Source organism: Choloepus didactylus, chromosome 5 (genome assembly GCF_015220235.1).
Source record: "Choloepus didactylus isolate mChoDid1 chromosome 5, mChoDid1.pri, whole genome shotgun sequence".
NCBI lineage: Eukaryota > Metazoa > Chordata > Mammalia > Pilosa > Megalonychidae > Choloepus > Choloepus didactylus.
The window spans coordinates 10,897,623-10,920,000 of NC_051311.1; the positions used below are offsets into that span (position 1 = coordinate 10,897,623).

Here is a 22,378-nt window from a genome sequence, read left to right on the forward strand (position 1 = left end):
GTGGTATGGAAAATGGTGCAGCTGCTGTGGATAAACTGTTTGTGGGTTTCTCAAAAACTTACACATAGAATTATCACGACTCGGCAGTTCTACCTCTAGATATGTATCCAAAAGAACTGAAAGCAGGGACTCAAACAGATATTTCTATACCAAAACACAGCATCATTATTCACAAGACTCAACAGGTAGAAGCAACCCAAGTGTCCACCAACAGATAAATAGAGAAACAAAATATTCCTACAGTGCAATACTACTCAGCCACAAGAAAGAACAAAATTCTGATACATGCTGCAACATGGATGAACCTTGAAGACATCATGCTGAGTGAAATAAGCCAGACACAGAACAGATATTGTGTGATCCCACTTATGTAAAATAACAAGAATATACAAATTCATAGACACAGAAGACAGAACAGTGGTTACCAGGGGCAGGGGAGAGGGAAAATGAGAAGTCACTCCTTAATGGGTATGAGTTTCTGTTTGGGATGATGACAATGTTTTGGAAATAGATAGCAGTGAAGGTTATACAACACTGTCAATGTACTTAATTGTCACAGAATAGTACACTTAAAAATGGTCAAAATAATCTCTATGTATATTTTACATCAATAAAAAATATTTTTTAAAGGGAGGAACTTTATTTAAAATGTGCCATTTATTTAATTTAAAAACAATAGCACTCAATGCCATGGCATATGCAAATTGTTTGAGTTTAATTTGAGTTTATGTACATTTTCAATTTTTTATGAACTGGTTCTTTTTCATCACCATTACAGCTAGCATACTCTGTACTAAGCAGAGTGATTATACACAGCGCATGCATACACACACAAATTAATCTTCAGAATAGTGCCTATTACAAGTTACAGGAGAGAAAACTTGAGGTTAATTAAATAAGTGAGTAAATGACAGAGAGAAGACTTGAACTCAGATCTTTTTGGCTCTGAAGTCTACATTCTATTAGTTCATTCTTACTGCTAGGAAAGATAATATGAAGCTGAGGTAATCTGCTTTCTAACATCTGATACAATGACTGAGTAAAATAAAAACCAGAAAAGAGCTTTGAATAAATTATTAAACATTCCTAGATTTTTCCTGGATTTTTTTGTATGGTGAGAAATGTCAGAAATCGTACTGATGACACTGTCAGCCAAGGGAAGCGCCTGGATCTTACTGCCAAACAGATATCTTTCAGGCCCCAAGACTGAGTAGAAAAGGGGCATCAAGTTTCATTAAAACTAACAAGCTTGGGGCTGAAAATAATGCCTCTAACACCAACAGACCCACACTACAACCATCAAAACATCTGAAAAGCAGCAAAAGCTATTAAAATACAAACCAACAACCAACCAACAGCATGCTCACAATGAACTGCATCTGTCCCAAACCATGCATTTTAAAAGGCAGGCTGAATCATTTAGCAACATTCTGACACAAATTTAATTGAAATCCCTTCATATTTAAGAGATAGAGCAAAAGCACAGCCAAGAGTGGTAACCGAGAGGGGATCCCCAAGGGTTCAGGCTAGAAATCTGCAGGGAATTTTAAAGCTATGCATATGCTGACTGTCCATTCTCAGCCCCCTGAGAAATGCAACTGGGAATGGAATATACTGACAGTTCTTCACTGGAAAGGTAGTAGCTTTGAGCCTTCCAGCATTCTGGGCAAAGCACATCTGCATGAATGGTGATCATATGCAGACTTTTCAGCATGTTCTCAGCACCCAAGCTCCAACCCTGCCTAGGGTCTTCATTGTTATACAAGGATAAACTATGAGGCCACATGTACTAAACAAGGGAACAGAGTGGCAGGGTGTTTCCACAGTGCCCCAGGCTCTTGATACTGGAACAGATCTTATTGGCTTGGACAAGATTATCTGTTACAAGCTGAAGGTAAACATCAGGCATACACAAGCTGCATATGCATAATGTCTCTCCTGAGTCCATTATGGCCAACTGACACTGTATTTCAACATCCAAGTAATCAGAGATTTTAAAATAGACTTTCATTCCAGCTAAAGTTTTCAGTAAGTGTGTGTATGTGTGTGTTTATTTTGTTATTTATAACCTGTCCTAGGAAAAAAATAAGTATAACATGAAAAGCCAACTCAGAGTACCCTGTAGCACTAGCAGTGAGGCAGCTTAATATCACTGAGATTTGCATCCTATCAAGCTATTCATGCTGAGGCTGGGACCCTGGTGCTAATTTCTAGTAAATTTCACTCTTGATGTCTCCCTGTTGTGGGTCATTGCCAGTTCGTCTAAATAAACTGCTTCCAAATGGCTCTTCCATCTAAATATTCAGCCATTTTTTATAATTTAATTTTGCATTATGCTGAATAGCCTTTTGGCCAGATAGAGCTCACTGGAAAAAAGCACCAATACCATCTTGACATACATGTATGTATGTATGTATGTATGTGTGTATGTATGTATGTATTTATTTATTTATTTAATCTTTTTACTGCTTGAATTAGACCTCCTAGGCTGACTAGTAAAGAGTCCTTTTTTCTCTCCACTAATGTCAGTTTTCAGTATAGCAAGAGCTGTCTCTAATCTTTTCCTACTCCTTACACACAATTTTGGGGTCATTTTACCCACAGTGCAGTTGGCTCCTGGCTGTGTCTTTGTGTGCACTGAGGGATGGCATAATTGTTTTTTTTTCCATCCCTGCATAATCCCCAACCAGTATTGAAACCAAAACTACAAACATCTCCCCAAGGGATGTAGAGAATGATGAGAGGCGCACAGCTCAGGTCCCTTTACAGGAGATAATATAAAGGAAACATCTTGACCCGTGTGTAAATATGAAAGGCACTGTTTCTCCTCTCTCCTACTTTTACACTGATCTTTACTCTCCCCAAAGCTTATTTGTGTTAGGGTTTGTAAATGGATGCATCAGGACCAAAATTCAGAAGCTAGAACTGGTCCTGGTTTACATCAGGCCAATAACTCATTTCTGATTTTTTGAAGTTTCTTGTTACGTTAACTAAGGGCAGTCCCAAAGCAGAGGGGAGGTAGGTGGATGATAACTTTCTAAGGAAACTAGATATTGTATTCGAGGGATATTCTAGTATATCTGGTTCTGGTCATAATCCCTAGTCAGCCAACTGTGCTGCAGGGAGCTAGATTCCCATCCCAGCTCTGTCATTTCTTAGCTGAATGATATCAGGAAATTTACTTAACTAACTAAGCCTCAATTTATGTAAAATGTGGATGACAATATAACCTACCCCTTAGAGGTGCTTGTTAGGATTATTATGTAAGATAATGCATATAAAATAGCACAATTTCTGGTGAAAAGAGCTCAATCTTAATTGTTATTGTTCTTTGTACAACCAGCAGCCAATCTGGGCCTGAGCCAAAATATGTAGCAGAATTAAAGCTTTTTCCTAGAAGCGGCACATTAGAAACTTTTGACCTTTGGACTCTTGTTAGGATAAAACAGGTTGACTTGCTCCTTAAATGATTTCAGGAAGAATACATTCTCAAGCCCCTCCCCACTCCACCCCACTCCCGCAGAGAAGTAACTAAGGAGTAGGAGAAATGCATTCTCTCTCAGGTCTTAAGGTAGATCATATGGCCCCAGAATTTGGGATCATGTGAAACCTAATGCTAAATGCACCTTGGATATAGGAATGAAAAGTCGTTTCACCACCACTCCCAACTTTGATATAGTATAATTGCTTTCCTGCTTTATCATTCTCCCTAAAACATTTTTTCTTGACTCCTTGAGGCAATGTCTGTTTCTGACTTACTTGTGTTTTCTCTGAAGTGGCTAGCAGAGTTCCTTGCAAACAGGCACTTAATAAAAACATGTAAGATTGACTTGTTTAACCGATACTCTTAATTTCTCAAGGTATTTCCAATGATTTATTATCTTGGCCAAAAAATAATTCAACTTGGTAGTCTAAAAAAGCACATAAACATTAATTTACATAAATAGTTCAACTCTTCCCCAAGAAAATTGTAAAATGTGGCAGTTCTTCAGCAAATATTGGCAGAAGGGAACATGTAGCAACCCATGGCCTGAGCAAAACCGGCCTGCAGATCTTGGTGCACAGCAGTCTACATGACCTAGGCAGCTAAATGTTTAACCTATTGTCTTTCTAAGTCAGTAAAGAAAAAAAGGGTAAATTGACCTTAAAATGTAACTTTTGGGAAGCAGGCAGGAGGTGAGAGGCTCTTAGTCTCACAAAAAGAGCAAAATGTAATTGTTCAAGTGTTATTCTAGTCCTTCCTGCACCACCCCCCAGGTCAGAGTAACCTGTTCCTGCATCTACGCTCCCCCCTACCCTTAGGAAGGCCTTTGTCTTAAACCCTTATAAAAGGCTGTCTGCCCTTTCTGCATCGCTTGGTCATCTTCCCTGTGAACGCGATGCCTGCCCGGCCTGAGAGAGCCGTCACGATCTCTCCACGACTTCTCACCCTGTAAGTAAGCCCTGAATAAAAGTTCATGTATCAGAAAATGCTCATTGTCTTCTCTGGCCTTTGGACTGGCATGGCCCTCTTGGGCTGCGACAGAAACTTTCAACTAAAAAGACAAAAACAAAAATACCCTGGTCGTCTACATTTGGCCAGGGAGACCTGGCCATATAGGTGTCTTCCTTGGCAGGTAAAGGAGTAGCTTCCTCAGACCCTTCCTCCCTCAGAGGGTAGAGGTGCTCCTGCCCCAGGCTATTTCTGGATGTCCTACTGAGAGTTCATTATTTCACATTTCACATGCCCTTGGCCCTCTCTGATCACTCTATTTACTCTACCAGTATCAACTCCTCTTCCTTCTATTCCCCTAACCCATTCTACTACTTCAGAATCCTGAGTTCTTCCTAGATGAATGAAGTTTACCCTCATGTGCCCACTCTTATAATTTCTGGGTGCTTAGTCTCTGGCCTTCACATGGCCATGAATCTCTAGCCTTCAGAGAAAGAGCTTTCTCTACTCTAAGAGGTGGAGTGTGTTTTCTTTGGCTCTCCCTGTACTGTCCATGGTGTCTCTACACCTGGAAGATTCTCAGTAAATGGTGATACTAGCTGCCCAATCACTAAGCAATTCCCATAGCACAGAGAAGAGCCTTTACAATAATGGTATAATATGCTGGAGCCACAGGCTCAGGGCTCTTGTTGGATAATAAACCATATCATAAATTGCCACAAAGAACACCCACTGGTATGGAATTTGGTGTATATTCCTCCCCCTCCCCCCATATATGCTTATATCAGCATCTATCTTGGTCATTGTAGAATGTGAAAGAATAACATCAACAAAAATATGCCTAGAAAAGAGAGATAGAGAAAAGCACAAATCATATTTTCCAGTACCATCAGAATGTTCCATCATCCACCAGTGAAATGCACAACAGCATCCCACCTCAAAAGCTCTGTAGTAATTGTTCTGAAATTTTTTATAAAACTGTAAAACATATTGAATTTTCCCATTCAAGTGGTACCTCAGGAGTTATCTCAGAGGGAGTCTAATCCCCAAGAAGCTGAGGGTGATGTGTTGTCAGGACACCCACAAGTTCCCTCCAGTCTATCAGTATAACACTGCCCCCCAGTTCCTAGCGCTGTGCCCCCCACCCCTCAACATCAATGACACCTGTCCAACCCAGAGTCGGGCCAATCACCTTTCATCCCACCAGAAAAGCCCCCTCCAGTTGGCAAAGACCATCAAAGGCAGTCCTTCACGGTTGAAGTCCTTGATAGCCTGATATGTCTTTTTTTTTTTTTTTAATCTTCATTTTATTGAGATATATTCAGATACCAAGCAGTCATACAAAACAAATCGTACTTTCAATTGTTTACAGTACCATTACATAGTGGTACATTCATCACCCAAATCAATCCCTGACACCTTCATTAGCACACACACAAAAATAACAAGAATAATAATTAGAGTGAAAAAGAGCAATTGAAGAAGTAAAAAGAACACTGGGTACCTTTGTCTGTTTGTTTCCTTCCCCTATTTTTCTACTCATCCATCCATAAACTAGACAAAGTGGAGTGTGGTCCTTATGGCTTTCCCAATCCCATTGTCACCCCTCATAAGCTACATTTTAATACAACTGTCTTCGAGATTCATGGGTTCTGGGTTGTAGTTTGATAGTTTCAGGTATCCACCACCAGCTACCCCAATTCTTTAGAACCTAAAAAGGGTTGTCTAAAGTGTGCATAAGAGTGCCCACCAGAGTGACCTCTCGGCTCCTTTTGGATTCTCTCTGCCACTGAAGCTTATTTCATTTCCTTTCACATCCCCCTTTTCGTCAAGAAGATGTTCTCCGTCCCACGATGCCAGGTCTACATTCCTCCCTGGGAGTCATATTCCACGTTGCCAGGGAGATTCACTCCCCTGGGTGTCTGATCCCACGTAGGGGGGAGGGCAGTGATTTCACCTTTCAAGTTGGCTTAGCTAGAGAGACAGGGCCACATCTGAGCAACAAAGAGGCATTCGGGAGGAGGCTCTTAGGCACAACCATAGGGAGGCCTAGCCTCCTTTGCAGCAACCATCTTCCCAAGGGTAAAACCTGTGGTAGAGGGCTCAACCCATCAAACCACCAGTCCCCTATGTCTGTGGTCATGTTAGCAACCATGGAGGTGGGGTAGGCCAATACCCCTGCATTCTCCACAGGCTCCTCAAGGGGGCACTACATCTTTTTTCCTTGTTTTTCTTTTTTTTTTTTTTTTTAACTTTCCCTTCTTTTTTAAATCAACTGTATGAAAAAAAAATTAAAAAGAAAACAAACATACAATAAAAGAACATTTCAAAGAGACCATAACAAGGGAGTAAGAAAAAGACAACTAACCTAAGATAACTGCTTAACTTCCAACATGTTCCTACTTTAACCCAAGAGAGTTACCTAATATAGCAACATTTCTGTGAACTTGCTCCTACTATATCCATCAGAAATTAACAGACCATAGTCGTTCCTGGGCATCCCCAGAACGTTAAATAGCTTATCTGTTCTTCCTGGATTATTGTTCCCCCTTCCTTAATTGCTCTCTATTGCTAGTTCCCCTACATTCTACATTATAAGCCATTTGTTTTACATTTTTCAAAATTCACATTAGTGGTAGCATATAATATTTCTCTTTTTGTGCCTGGCTTATTTTGCTCAGCATTATGTCTTCAAGGTTCATCCATGTTGTCATGTTTCACGAGATCGTTCCTTCTTACTGCCGCGTAGTATTCCATCGTGTGTATATACCACATTTTATTTATCCACTCATCTGTTGAAGGACATTTGGGTTGTTTCCATCTCTTGGCAATTGTGAATAATGCTGCTATGAACATTGGCGTGCAGATATCTGTTCGTGTCACTGCTTTCCGATCTTCCGGGTATATACCGAGAAGTGCAATCGCTGGATCGAATGGTAACTCTATATCTAGTTTTCTAAGGAACTGCCAGAATGACTTCCAGAGTGGCTGAACCATTATACAGTCCCACCAACAGTGAATAAGAGTTCCAATTTCTCCACATCCCCTTCAGCATTTGTAGTTTCCTGTTTGTTTAATGGCAGCCATTCTAACCGGTGTTAGATGGTATCTCATTGTGGTCTTAATTTGCATCTCTCTAATAGCTAGTGAAGCTGAACATTTTTTCATGTGTTTCTTGGCCATTTGTATTTCCTCTTCAGAGAACTGTCTTTTCATATCTTTTGCCCATTTTATAATTGGGCCGACTGTACTACTGTCATTGAGTTGTACGATTTCTTTATATATGCAAGATATCAGTCTTTTGTCAGATACATGGTTTCCAAAAATTTTTTCCCATTGAGTTGGCTGCCTCTTTACCTTTTTGAGAAATTCCTTGAGGTGCAGAAACTTCTAAGCTTGAGGAGTTCCCATTTATCTATTTTCTCTTTTGTTGCTTGTGCTTTGGGTGTAAAGTCTAGGAAGTGGCCGCCTAATACAAGGTCTTGAAAATGTTTTCCTACTTTATCTTCTAGAAGTTTTATGGTACTTTCTTTTATATTGAGATCTTTGGTCCATTTTGAGTTAATTTTTGTGTAGGGGGTGAGGTAGGGGTCCTCTTTCATTCTTTTGGATATGGATATCCAACTCTCCCAGCCCCATTTGTTGAAAAGACCATTATGACTCAGTTCAGTGACTTTGGGGGCCTTATCAAAGATCAGTCGGCCATAGATCTGAGGGTCTATCTCCGAATTCTCAATTCGATTCCATTGATCTATATGTCTATCTTTGTGCCAGTACCATGCTGTTTTGGCAACTGTGGCTTTATAATAAGCTTCAAAGTCAGGGAGTGTTAAGTCCTCCCACTTCGTTTTTCTTTTTTAGAGTGTCTTTAGCAATTCGAGGCATCTTCCCTTTCCAAATAAATTTGATAACTAGCTTTTCCAAGTCTGCAAAGTAGGTTGTTGGAATTTTGATTGGGATTGCATTGAATCTGTAGATGAGTTTGGTTAGAATTGACATCTTAATGACATTTAGTCTTCCTATCCATGAACATGGAATATTTTTCCATCTTTTAAGGTCCCCTTCTATTTCTTTTAGTAGAGTTATGTAGTTTTCTTTGTATAGGTCTTTTACATCTTTGGTTAAGTTTATTCCTAGGTACTTGATTTTTTTAGTTGCTATTGAAAATGGTATCTTTTTCTTGAGTGTCTCTTCAGTTTGTTCTATTTCTAGCATATAGAAACATTACTGACTTATGTGCATTAACCTTGTATCCCGCTACTTTGCTAAATTTGTTTATTAGCTCTAGTAGCTGTATCGTCGATTTCTCAGGGTTTTCTAGATATAAGATCATATCATCTGCAAACAATGACAGTTTTACTTCTTCTTTTCCAATTTGGATGCCTTTTATTTCTTTGTCTTGCCGGATTGCCCTGGCTAGCACTTCCAGCACAATGTTGAATAACAGTGGTGACAGCGGGCATCCTTGTCTTGTTCCTGATCTTAGAGGGAAGGCTTTCAGTCTCTCACCATTGAGTACTATGCTGGCTGTGGGTTTTTCATATATGCCCTTTATCATGTTGAGGAAGTTTCCTTCAATTCCTACCTTTTGAAGTGTTTTTATCAAAAAGGGATGTTGGATTTTGTCAAATGCTTTTTCAGCATCTATTGAGATGATCAATGGATTTTTCCCTTTTGACTTGTTAATGTGTTGTAATACATTGATTGATTTTCTTATGTTGAACCATCCTTGCATGCCCGGAATAAACCCCACTTGGTCATGGTGTATGATTTTTTTAATGTGTCTTTGGATTCGATTTGCAAGTATTTTGTTGAGGATTTTTGCATCTATATTCATTAGGGAGATTGGCCGGTAGTTTTCCTTTTTTGTAGCATCTTTGCCTGGTTTTGGTATTAGATTGATGTTAGCTTCATAAAATGAGTTAGGTAGTGTTCCATTTTCTTCAATGTTTTGAAAGAGTTTGAGTAAGATTGGTGTCAGTTCTTTCTGGAAAGTTTGGTAGAATTCCCCTGTGAAGCCATCTGGCCCTGGGCATTTATTTGTGGGAATATTTTTGATGACTGATTGGATCTCTTTGCTTGTGATGGGTTGGTTGAGGTCTTCTATTTCTTCTCTGGTCAGTCTAGGTTGTTCATATGTTTCCAAGAAATTGTCCATTTCCTCTACATTCTCCAGTTTGTTGCCATACAGTTGTTCATAGTATCCTCTTATAATTTTTTTAATTTCTTCAGGATCTGCAGTTATGTCACCTTTTTCATTCATTATTTTGTTTATATGGGTCTTCTCTCTTTTTGATTTTCTCAGTCTTGCTAGGGACTTGTCAATCTTGTTGATCTTCTCAAAGAACCAACTTTTGGTGATATTTATCCTCTCTATTGTTTTTTTGTTCTTTATGTCATTTATTTCTGCTTTAATCCTTGTTATTTCTTTTCTTCTACTTGGTTTAGGATTGGTTTGCTGTTCATTTTCTAGCTTCTTCAGTTGATCCATTAGTTCTTTGATTTTGGCTCTTTCTTCCTTTTTAATATATGCGTTTAGTGCTATAAATTTCCCCCTTAGCACTGCTTTTGCTGCATCCCATAGGTTTTGGTATGTTGTGTTCTCATTTTCGTTCGTCTCTATATATTTAGCAATTTCTCTTGCTATTTCTTCTTTAACCCACTGATTGTTTAGGAGTGTGTTGTTTAACCTCCAGGTATTTGATAATTTTCTAAGTCTCTGATGGTTATTGACTTCTAATTGTATTCCATTGTGGTCAGAGAATGTGCTTTGAATAATTTCAATCTTTTTAAATTTTTGAGGCTTGTTTTATGTCCCAGCATATGATCTATTCTGGAGAAAGTTCCATGAGCACTAGAAAAGTATGTGTATCCTGGTGATTTGGGATGTAATGTCCTGTATATGTCTGTTAATTCTAATTCATTTATCAGATTGTTTAGGTTTTCAATTTCCTTATTGGTCTTCTGTCTGGTTGATCTATCTATAGGAGAGAGTGATGTGTTGAAGTCTCCCACAATTATTGTGGAAACATCAATTGCTTCCTTTAGTTTTGCCAGTGTTTCTCTCATGTATTTTGTGGCACCTTGAATGGGTGCATAGACATTTACGATTGTTATTTCTTCTTGCTGAATTGCCCCTTTTATTAGTATGTAGTGGCCTTCTTTGTCTCTCAAAACATCCCTGCATTTGAAGTCTATTTTATCTGAGATTAATATTGCTACACCTGCTTTCTTTTGGCTGTAGCTTGCATGAAATATTTTTTTCCATCCTTTCACTTTCAGTTTCTTTGTGTCCCTGTGTCTAAGATGAGTCTCTTGTATGCAACATATTGATGGTTCATTTTTTTTGATCCATTCTGCGAATCTATATCTTTTAATTGGGGAGTTTAATCCATTTACATTCAACGTTATAACCGTGAAGGCATTTCGTGAATCAGCCTTTGGTTTATGTTTGTCATATTTTTCCCTCTCTCTATTAATATCCTTTATTGTACCGATACCGAATCTCTTTAGTACTGATCCTTTCTCCATGTCTCTCTGTCCTTTCTTTGTTTCTCTGTCTGTAGGGCTCCCTTTACTATCTCCAGTAGGGCAGGTCTCTTGTTAGCAAATTCTCTCAGCATTTGTTTGTCTGTGAAAAGTTTAAGCTCTCCCTCAAATTTGAAGGAGAGCTTTGCTGGATAAAGTATTCTTGGCTGGAAATTTTTCTCACTCAGAGTTTTAAATATATCGTGCCACTGCCTTCTCACCTCCATGGTGGCTGCTGAGTAGTCACTACTTAGTCTTATGCTGTTTCCTTTGTATGTGGTGAATTGCTTTTCTCTTGCTGCTTTCAGAACTTGCTCCTTCTCTTCTGTGTTTGACAGTGTGATCAGTATATGTTTTAGAGTGGGTTTATTTGGATTTATTCTATTTGGGGTTCGCTGAGCATTTATGATTTGTGTATTTATGTTGTTTAGAAGATTTGGGAAGTTTTCCCCAACAATTTCTTTGAATATTCTTCCTAGACCTTTACCCTTTTCTTCCCCTTCTGGGACACCAATGAGTCTTATATTTGGACGTTTCATATTATCTATCATATCCCTGAGGTCCATTTCGATTTTTTCAATTTTTTTCCCCATTCTTTCTTTTATGCTTTCATTTTCCATTCTGTCATCTTTGAGGTCACTGATTTGTTCAACTTCCTCTAGTCTTGTACTATGAGTGTCCAGAATCTTTTTAATTTGGTCAACAGTTTCTTTAATTTCCATAAGATCATCCATTTTTTTATTTAGTCTTGCAATGTCTTCTTTATGCTCTTCTAGGTCTTCTTGATTTCCTTTATCCCGTACTATGGTCTCACTGTTCATCTTTAGTTCTTTGAGTAGCTGCTCTAGTGCTGTGTCTCTTCTGGTTTTGATTTGGGTGCTTGGGCTTGGGTTATCCATATCGTCTGGTTTTTTCATATGCTTTATAATTTTCTGTTGTTTTTGGCCTCGTGGCATTTGCTGAACTTGATAGGGTTCTTTTAGGGTTTGTAGACCAATTGAAGTCCTTATCTCTAATTTATCAGATCTACAGCTTCGTGGAGTACACTTTCTCTAACTAACCAGCAGGTGGCGTCCACGAGCCACCTGTTCTCCAGAAGCCAGTTCTCCCCTGTTTAGACTTTTTGGTGAGTGGGGGAGTGAGTCTTGTGGGGTCCAATTGGTGTACCAAGCTTGCGTGTGTAGTTGGTGTTGCCTGCCCTGTATATGGGGCGTGTTTCTGGGCAGTCAGGGAGGGGGGGTGGCCCTAACAATCAAATCTCCCTGGTGATCCTAGAGTTTTAAAGCTGCTGCAATAGTCTAATCCTTCAGTTCAGTCCTGCCACAGTTTGTCTCTGCCACTGACCCACAAGTCCTTGTATTGGCATATGGCTCCTGAGACTTGCAAGTGGGCCCCTCTTCCAGGCCGTGCACCCCGGGTCCTCTGTTGAGGGATGACTGTTATGTCACAGGTGAGTGCCGTCCCCCCAGGGCAGTTCTGGGCTGCTGGGCTGTGTAGGGAGGCTCCCAGTCTGCTGAAATGATGGCTGAATGGGGCTTTGTTAATTCACACTGCTCTACCTTCCCAACTCTGGGACAATCAGCTGAGGTTGCAGGGAAGGCTAATGTCCACGCCCAGTTTTGTGGTGTGTGCCTGTTATTTGAAGCACTTCCGTCACACTGGGTTGTCTGGGGCAGCTCTGGGCTATGGGGCTGGCGATGGGCAGGAGTGTTTCCTGTCCACCAGGATGATGGCTGTGAGCGGACACCCCCCTTTTCTTGGGAAGTTGTGGTGTTTAGTGAATTTTCTCAGCGACTGGATTATTGCGTTTTGTCTCAGAGCTCTCCTAGTTCTGCTGTTGACTTGACCTGCCCAAATTGCAAGTCTTTGAAGCTTTCTGTATTGGGCTTCTTAGAGTAATTGTTTTAGAAAAAGAAAAAAGGATTAAAAAAAAAAAAAAAAAAAAAAGGGCCTCCTCAGAGATCTAATGGGTTATTGAAATGCTAAGAGACAAAGCAACCAGGGCCATTAAGGAAAGGTCCACAGGGCAGAGAGATCAGCTTTTCTTCAGGATTTGCATATGCGCCTCAGGGCCCTTCCCCTTTCTATGTTCACCAGAACTCCAAAAATCCTCCGCTTTTATTTTGGAGTTTTTCGTGTTGTTTTTTTTTCTCTGTGCCTGTCTCCTCTCTGCTGGGCTGGCTGCTCTCAGATTCTCTGGTGTCTGATCTCAGTCTATCTATGGTTGGAGTTTGGATCAGTAGAATGAGATTCCGATAAGGGCTGCCACTGCAGTTCTCCCTTCTCCTTCCCGGAGCTGACAGCCCCTCCTCCCACGGGACTGAGCCTGGCAGGGAGGGGCACGGGTCCCCTGGCCGCAAAAACTTAACAGATTTCGCTGATCTCAGCAGTTCCACGTTTTCATGAGTGTTGTATGAAGTATGCCCAAACGCAGATTGCTCTGTGGTGTCCAGTCTACGCAGTTCCTGGCTTTCTACCTACTTTCCTGGAGGAGTAACACGTCGTCAGCCCCAGGGCCGACTCGGCCATCATCTCTCGCCAGGACCCCTGCGGAAGCCCCTGATATGTCTTAAATGCAGAATCTGGGAACCAAACCTGGCCAGCCTGCTGAATTATCTATTGGGGAAAGTCAGAAAGGAAGACACAATTAAACAACAACTGAGGGGGATCTTTCCAAGGTCAACAGTTTTACTGATTAAAAACTCAAAATCAAATGAAACAAACAAAAACAGTCATTCATCAAGATGATCATCTTTGAAGTAAAAGAGAAGAAAGGATTCTGGCTTTTTTACCCTATTAAATTCTTTTCAAGTCCTAATTACACCACCATTCTTTAGTGGAAACTTGACTGCTTCTAACGCAAGAATGCAGTATGAGAAACCCTCATTCTAGGCTTCCCCAAAGCTAACTTTAAATGACTCACATACTCCTCAAAGCAAGTCAACTGCACATAGTCTCCAAGAGTGCTCTTTTTCCTGAAGTCTTTCACCTCTGTGCTCTACTGTGGTTAATGAACAGACACTTGATATCGCAGTGCTGAATAAACTTCTCCCCAATCTCCCACCATTTCCACACTTTCTGGATCTTATGTCAGGTTGTGAAAATGTAATGTACTCCTTTAAAAAAGATGAGCTGTTTATCCTTGGAGTCAGAGCAGACTTCATTATTACTTCTGGTTGTAGTTCCCCCATGTGTGTGCTCAGAGAATCTGGGTCCCAGATGCCCATGGCATCACCTCAGCTGTCTTTCTGAAACATCACTTCCCCTATAGGAATAGGCTGTTCTCTAGCATCTATTAGACCACAGTAACAACCTATTATATTTTTAAGGCAGAATTTAGCTTGCAGTCCATCTAGAGTCATCATAAAAGTGAGCACATGATGGTCTAACATCATCCAGGCTGCTGACTGCCCTTCCCTCTAAAATTGGTGGCTTGTAATGCTTCCTCCCAATATACCACCAGCTCTGCAGAAGGGAGATGCCACACCAAGCACAAGCACACAGGGTACTCATGATGACCCACCTTGGCTTCGGAATCCAGATTTGCAGGATCAGCTGGGATACTTAGTTCCACTGTTCGGGTTTCTACAGCAACTACTACTACAGGTATTCCTCCTAGCCTGATTAAAAAATAATAAGGCACGTAAGAATCCAATGCATGTCAACATTACAGCCAGTCATTTATGTTCCAAGCCCATGTCAAAACATTGGGGACAAAAAAAAATGAGACACACACAGAGAGGAGTGGGAATATGGCTTTTCCAGGGTTAAATGTAGGACTCTTGGGATTTGGTATCCTAAATATTCTGAGAAACCACTCTCAGAATAAATCCTATTCTGAAATGTCCCTCCACAGGATAAATTCAAACCAATGGTCCTACTAGGGGAGTTCTCTGCATTTTAGACTCAGTAGCCTAGCACATGCACATTCCATCTTGCTTGCCACAGGAAGTTTTTCACTTCATGCTAGAGCATCTTTTTGCTGGAGATGGAAGGAAATGGTCTGAAAGGTAGGAGGAATTTAAAACTTTCAGTTTCTGGCCTTGTTGGGAGAGAGATGTAGTTGTCTATGGAGTACTAACAACATGATTCCAGTTCAGATTTGAGGATACAGTAGGTCCTACCATTGGCTATGTAAATGAGGACTGGGTAGATATGTTATGGGTTTCATGAAAAATATGTGCTAAGTGTAGGGAGGTGGTTAAATAAGTCCTTAACTTTCACTTTCATTGGAAAAGAGCAATGGGACAGGGATAACTTTCAGTAGCAGTTAATCTTGGTGAAACAGGTGATCTAGATCAGTAGTATATATTGAATCTCAAAGCTACATTAAGTTAAAAAGAGCTCAAAGCCTCTGGGGCATCATTACTTTATGATACCCTTCCAAGTTGGTCCTCATAAATATTGCCTAGTAAAAATCAGGGAGGGAGGGAGGGATAGAGGGAGGAAAGGAAGAAAGAGAAAGAGAAAAAGAGAGAGAGCGAGCTAACATGTGAGTGAGCTGCAAGGTATAGGATGAATCCTAACTCTCAAAAATATGATTCAATCTTAACTATCTTTACCTTGTTCCTTGGCATTAGGGCTCAGATGTGTTATCATCTCTCATTCCCCACAGCATCTTCACAACAAACTTTTCCATGAAGGAGGGACTTTGGTTGTTACCTTGACTACCGGAAACAGATTCTTGTCATCATGAGAGACCTGACAGAGGCCTGAGTGGGGACCATCCACCCCCTTGTCACTTGCCTGCACTGAATCAGAATCAAAAGCCCTCTAGACAACCAGACAATGAGCAGGAAGTACACGGGAGGGTGTAGAAATATTTCTTACAATGATTAAACATCCAACCGGAAACTTGCAATTGCAAAAGCCACTCTAAATTGGTAACCTATAACTTATATATTGGGGCCCATGTGACCTAATAAAGAACATCTTTATCTGAGTATTATAGTTATTTATTGAACTTGAAAACAGCTCAGAACAAATTCTGTTTTCTATTACACGTCATACAAATTTTATCAGGCCAGCACATGAAGATGCTACATCTTGTTCTATAGTGTGTCCCTGGACAAGGTGCCATAGAATAATAAGAGACAATTTACAGCCAATAGCACACATATTCCAAACATACATACCAAAGATGAGTTCTGACAGCACTTACAGTAATAATCCAAGAATACATTTATATTATTTTTGAAAACGCCATTGCTTTTGAAAAAAACCAAGCTCCATTTGTGTTTTATATACTTGTGAGCATGTGTGTGTGTTTGGAGGAGAAGCCCAGAACTCATTAGATGGAAAGAAAGGAAAATGTCAGCGCGGGTGTTGCCATAAACAATGGCAGAGGTAACCAGAGCCAAACTCGACTGATTTTGGTTGCAGAACAATCCCTATTCTTCCAATCATAAGTGTAAAGCATTATTTTCTTGTTTTCCATGGGAAGATCTTAAAAACCTTAACACAGGTTTGGTCTTCTGAGGCTTAAACTCTGTCACTATTTACAGACAGGAAAACTGAAGCAGAATAGATAAGAGATAAATTTCCAACAAAGTTGGTGCTAGTGTGATGTGATTATTTATAACAAACTGACAGGTCCTGGGGTAGGATTCCCTGTCTAGTGTACTCTTGCCCCCCACCCCCATACGCATATTTTACCAGGTATAAAGAATAATTCCCTATGGTGAAGTAGAAGATCTGAGACTTGAAAGAAATCAGGACCCTAGTCCCTGTGAGTTTCAATCTGAGCTGAATCCAGGCCTTACTCCTATTCAGAGTCACAGGAGATCCTGTCTGTGGGATTTGCCATCTGATGGCTCCTTGTCACTGGCAGCATGAGGCATGCTGACCTGCTGTACTGAGAGAACCACAAAGCTAGAATTATTTTCAAGGCTAGAATCTAAATCTCAACCCAATGTGGCATGTTTGAGAATCTTGAGCAGGTGCCACTTTTCACCAAGATAAGGAAAACTGATTGCCCCTGAGAGGAAGGTGAGCTCCAGATGCAGGTCCCTAGGGTAGCACGTCTCTGCAGTGCAGAACTAGATTAAGATCAGCCTTGGCAGGTGCTCATTATAAGAGAATGCTACAGATTATTTCATGCAAAGCATGCTGCTAAGTGAAACACTTCTTAGGATAGGTATTAAAGTTTAATAGAAACTTCAATTTCCCACTTGAAAAATGGGAACCTATTCCAGCTTATTTTACTTGCTTCTATTTACTGGCTACTCATTCTAAGTCTATGTAGCCAGACTCTTCCTCCCATAGAAGGGGGGAAAAAGGAGGATACTAGGTTCTATAGGAGCTTAAAGGAACTGAAAATAATGCAGGAATGTATATAAATTGTTCTATGACTAAAATAGTATAATTTGTTAAAAATTAACACTTTTTAAACTATATGAGCGAAGGTAATAATGACTTTTTAAAATTGCCATAGGCTTAAAAACTCTAGGCCTCTCACAAATAAAATCTTACCTAAGTTTGGCTGGCCCTAGAATTTCCTTATAAACAATGTGCCAAAATCATGAAAGACAGACTAGGATAAGGGTAGGAAACTGCAAGGCAAGTTTCCCGTATTCTCTTTGGTCTTTGACACCAAGTCTTTTTTTTTAATTTGATGCTAGTCATTTCCTCAAAGGAAAAAACAAACCAAAAAACCTCTTATTATCAATGTTAAAAAGGCAAAGTTATACTTACCACCCACAATTTAGGGGTTGTAACAGGATTGATTGGTGATATTTAACCTAACACTTCTTTACCAGCATTTAATCATTGTGGGTTTTCTGGCACAGAGAGGACTCTTAATGGGCAGAACCTAGTGGGTGGTGCCGATGACATGTGGGAAGGAGGAGAGAGGGAGGAAAATGATGCACTTTCCATGGCAGTGAAAGGAACAGAATAGAGTGAGCCGGCCATATAAATAAAAAGCTGTGACATATCACTGCACACAAACTGTATACCTCATATGATTTGTGAGTAGAAATGCTCTTTGCATCAAACCTGTATCACAGACTGAATTCATAAGGCAGCAAAAGCAACCTCCTAGTGCAAAAACCCGAACCTTTGCTGTTTGGATTCCCTGAGCCTCACTCGGGGGGAATGGATTTCATTTTATAAGAGATCCTTAGTTATGAGGCACCTTGGCCCTCACCAACAAATGAAAAGAATGGACAGGTTCTATAGCAGAAAATTAATGATAGGCTATGCAAATAAAGGGAAGTTTTCCTTTTAAGACATAAAAGATTCAAAAGAAAGAGCCACCTGCAGTTTCTTATCCATGAACTTCAGTCCAGAGAGAAGAACCCTACAACCAAAGCATTATCTGGGGCCAGTGACCCAGATTTCAGGGGTTTAGAAAACAGTATAATCTCTCTCAACTGTTAACCAATTTTTTTAAACTAATAAAATGGTCTCACTGCTTCTGTACCTATATTATAATCCCTTAGGGAGTCTTCACATGATGAGGACCAAGTTTACAGTAGAAAAGGACCTGAATTAAAAAGAACAACAACAAAAAGCCAGCCCTTCTCCATCAGCAATTCTTAAGCTCTCACAGAGAGTCCCCTGCTGCCTTGTTATAGGAATTATGTACCATCTAAACAGTATGAGGTGAAAAACAAACCCTCCTAACATCCCCAGCTTTTAAAGGGATAGCCCTAAATCAATCATGTAAGAGTTTAGAGCCAGACAGAATAAAAACCTGTAGGGTTGTAGGGAAGATGAGCAGGGAAGAAAGGATAAATCCTATATTACCAGGTAAATACTTAGCTCTGTCCATAATGATTACTGATATATTCTATTAACCTATACAGGGGCTATTTGATCAATTTGAGAATATAACAAAAATGGCATACTGCATACTTCTGTGATACATTGGAAAACTAGATCTATGGCCTTTACAAAATAAAGAAGAAATTGTGTATAAGTCAAGTATTCCATTTTTGTGGTTAAAAATAAAATAAAATTCTGCCACATTATACTGCATATTCATCATGCAAATATAGTTACATGGCTCAATCTCTGATAAGGCAACCAATTGCATTTCCAAATACATAAATGGTATATAAATTCACTTTTTATAAGAAGTTTGCAAAAACACTTTTATCATGAATCTCCATTCACAATGTTGTGATGAATATTGGCATCACTTTTCCTTCTAGTAGATTAATTTCATTTTACAGATGTGATAACTGAGAAACCAAAGAGGACGCTTCCCAAGGACACTATTAAGCATGGTGTCATAAACCAGAATCTAGACCTGGCATTTTCTCATCTCAGTTCCCAAGAATAGCACTCTGCATCTGTATAGAATTTGAAGAAGGACAAGAGAAATCCTTTGAATTCTGAGGTTCTTGGCATTAAGTCACCTCTGATTTTATTGATCCGCCTGCCCAGAATGGCTGGAAAGCCTGTATCAATATGAATGCAAAGTCCAAGTTGCTGCCTGCTATCTGAGCTCTCTTTAATTTAAGGAACACTGACTTCTCTGGTGGTCACAAGTTCTCGGAGCCTTTTACCATCCCTTCCAGATGAATTTCATTTTGCTTGATTCTAGCTGGCCCTACATAGATCTTTTATCACATAAAAATGTTCCTGCTTCTTTTGCCTTCTAACTTGAAGGGAGGAAGAAAAAGACCCTACATGAAAATGATGGGGATGCATGCAAACAAGCGGTGGTTACAACAAGCTGTGACTGAGAGCCAGTAGAGGGCAAATCTTTTGAAATCAGGCAGCAAGGTAGAATCAGAAGAGGTTGGCTGAATAAGCTACTAGCAGTCACTAACAGCAGTACCATAGGAGAAAGTTTTTTACTTTCTCCAGTGGTGGTCTCCTTCTGTGACTGTATTTCTGTAGGAGAATCCAAATCAAGAGCTGTAAAACACATCTGAACTATATATTTCTGTTGGCCTCTCCCTTTGTGGTACCCTTGCAGTTCACATGTCCTGATTCCACTGCAAAGCTTTAGTTTACAATAAAATGATCATTGCTTCATTCATCTGCAGCCCCTCCGAAGTCCCTTCTTTGCTCTGCTGGAAGATTTGCTCTTCTGAAACAAGTATGCTGACAGGGTTACAGCATATTACTGTTGCCTGCTGTATAATTAGCTACAAACCCACAGTACGAAACTACAGGGATTTACAGGTGCCTTGGATTCTGTTTTTCCTCCTCTCTGGAATCAGCTAGTCTTCCTTGACAAGAAGAGACCTTGGGCTACCCTCATGATATATTGAGTTTTAAACTCAACTCTCCAATCTTACAAGTTTAGTGTGCCAAAATAACACAGCAGAGACTAGAAGCTGAGCCATGGATACAGGAAAGCACTTTGGTAAGCACTTAAAACCTGCTGAGAATCTTCTCTTCTGCCAGATGCTTGCATCTTATCAGCAGACTACCCCTGAATGAAGGAAGCAAGCACTTTAGGATTTTATTTATTTATAGCTCCTTCTGGCCTGCTACCTACAACCAAGTGCTCCCACTGTTAAAAAATGCTACAAGTTGGGTGACTTTGGAATGCCTCAGTACAGTGCAAAGGAGAGTCTAATCTCTGGTGTCAAAGATTATCAGAATTCACAAGGATGGCAGCAGGCTGCTGATTAGTCACATGGAAGGCTTCTGATTTCTAACTTCCTTCACAAATAAGAAGGTTGAGAGGCCACTCACCAACAGATGAACATTGAAGCTACCCAGAAGACGAAACTCAATCATGACCAAAACCTGTACTATCAAGAGAGAACACAGCCGACCTCTTCTGGATCTAAGATGTGAGTAAAGGAAAGTGCTTGAATTAAAACATAATGCAGAAGGCAAAGTTCACAAGGAGCAAAAAGCAAAGATGTTATTGTAACCCAACTTAACTAAAGCAGGATATCCATTTAAGAAATAGGTGGCAATAAAAACAATAGGTCCTCCCCCATTTTACACATACAGAAACATATGACAAAGTATGCTTCCATCTTCTGCATCATTTCTTCATATTTGTCAGATAAAAGTTTTTTTAAAACAATTACCTAATGTATTTTACTTTTTGAAAATCATTTGGAATTATAAATTTTGTACTCCCATACTGTCATAATAATATACAGAGCCATATGTATGGCCATAGAGTTTATGGGATAATATACCTTACATATGTTTGTATAAATATAGCTGTATTTTAGAACATCAAACACATAGGCTGACTGAAGAACTTATTTGCTTCCAGGTTATTGTGATATACCTAATATGCCCAAAGTTAAGTGAAATCCTGAATGTCAAACAATTTAATGAATTGTCAGAAATAATGCCATATTCAGCATGATGCCTCACCATTACAAGCTTTTGCATCACCAGCCCCAGTGATGGATAAAATAGGGTTTCAGAATGGGAAAAACAACACAGCATACATATACCACTGACTCTAGACCTTGAGCCTCACATGGAAGAAGAAAGAAAAAGAAATCCCTAAGCTCTTGGATTAATCAGCATAAAATACTGGTCAAATTTACTAAAGAGCTGGGCTGACAGAATCTCAGACAAGATAATTAGGTCCTAAATGTCTGGCTAATAATAAAACATTTTCTTAGTGTAGACAAGCTGCCCTGACTTTCTCTGCATCAAGAAAATGACTGAAGGGAGAACCTAAGATGGCAGCTAGGTGAGGCAGAGCAAAAAAACACCTCTGTGAAAAACACTAGATAAAAACCAGAAAGTGATCCAGAACACAAATTCCGGCAATGCACCAGCCAGACAAGGTCTGCTAAATCCACAGGAACGGTGCATTTGGTGAAACCGGGAGTCCGCATTCTGAAACGAGTGAGCTAGCTAGCTGAAAGTCCAGCAGCTGCACTGCGGTGTGGGGAAATGGTGGGCTGGTGTTTGGAGACACACTAGTTCTTTAAAAAAAAAACAAACAAACCCAGGAGTGGCTGTGGATATGACGGGGAGAACCGCACAGTGAAGCACGGCAGGAGCGGGCTGGGCCAACGCCTCACTGTCTGGCATGGAACATAGCCCTTCCCACACCTGCTGCTAATTGTCTTGGGGCTAGGGGAGCAGAGGGGAGCCAAAAGGAGAAAGAAACCACGCCCCTTGCAGCCATCTCCCCGGTGGGCTGGGGCCACTCCTGCCCAGGGCCAGACCCACAGCCCAGAGCTGCACCAAGAAACCCAGTGTGATGGGGAGTCTTTCCCGCAGCACCGTGCTCACGCCATGGTGTCTACCGTGTATGGTGGCCTTTGGCGCACCCACGGCTGGCTGTCGTGGAGCTGGGAGGGCGGAGCTGTGGGAAAAGGGGTAAATTAACACATCCCATTCAACCATCTTTAAAGTAGGCTGGGAATGCCCCTGCATGGCCCAGTGGCCCAGGGCTTCCCTGGCAGGCCAGCATGCACTTGTGACATGGCGCAACTTTCCCTCAGCAGAGGTCCTGGAAGAGCATGGCTG

At 40.4% G+C, this 22,378-nt stretch overlaps 1 pseudogene; it reads right to left on the reverse strand.

Annotated features, from left to right (window-relative positions):
* LOC119535186 overlaps nucleotides 1-22,378 on the reverse strand; it is a 78,630-nt pseudogene that overhangs the window by 24,452 nt on the left and 31,800 nt on the right.